Source organism: Capsella rubella, unplaced genomic scaffold (genome assembly GCF_000375325.1).
Source record: "Capsella rubella cultivar Monte Gargano unplaced genomic scaffold, Caprub1_0 scaffold_2, whole genome shotgun sequence".
Classification (NCBI taxonomy): Eukaryota; Viridiplantae; Streptophyta; class Magnoliopsida; order Brassicales; family Brassicaceae; genus Capsella; species Capsella rubella.
The window spans coordinates 2,652,900-2,653,823 of NW_006238922.1; positions in this window are offsets into that span (position 1 = coordinate 2,652,900).

The following is a 924-nucleotide window of genomic DNA, read 5'->3' on the forward strand; positions in this document are numbered from 1 at the left end:
CCCGAGTGTTTTTCCAATTTGATGATGGTTGCTTAAGCCGTTCACTTCTTCGAAGATGGACAATCTCTTCATCGTGAGGTGTCTCTTCTTGTGTATCGGACTCGGGTTCACTTCCAAGTGAATTTAAACCTTCCTCTTCTTCACCATACTCATCTTCTAGATCATTGGTTTCATCACTTGGGCTTTCCGGGGCTAGATTCTCATTGTCGTCTCTCGGGTTAGGAGTTTCCGGAGGGGTTGGTCTTGGAGTGGAAGCATGAATGTTTTCAAGACCAAGCTTTTCAAGAATGATCCGAAGGTTTGTGGCTCGGTCGGAAGTAGAATGAGATAGGTCTTTCAAACTTTCCCAATTCTTTTCATCATAGTAGCCCTTTGTTTCCAAAAACTTAACATCCCGAGACACCAACACTTTCCTTGTTTCCGGATCATAGCACTTGTATCCTTTTTGTGTGATCGAATATCCAATGAACATTCCTTTGACACTTTTAGCTTCAAGCTTGTTCCGAAGTTCACCTGGTTTTAATACATAACACACACACCCAAACACTCGTAAGTGATCAATAGACGGTTTAGTTTTATTAAGTACTTCAAAGGGTGAGAGATCGCTTAGTATTTTTGTTGGAGTCCGGTTGATTAAGTAACAAGCGGATACAACGGCATCTCCCCAAAAACGTTTTGGAACGTTTGTATGGAACATCATTGATCTAGCAACTTCCATGAGGTGTCGGTTCTTCCTCTCGGCTACACCATTTTGTTGTGGAGTGTATGGGCAACTAGTTTGGTGAATGATTCCATGTTTGTTGAGGTGTTGTTTGAATGCAAGACTAGTATACTCCCCTCCATTATCTGATCTCAAAATCTTAATCTTGGCATTAAAATGATTAGTCACATAATTTTGAAAATTTGTGAAAGCTTCTAGAACCC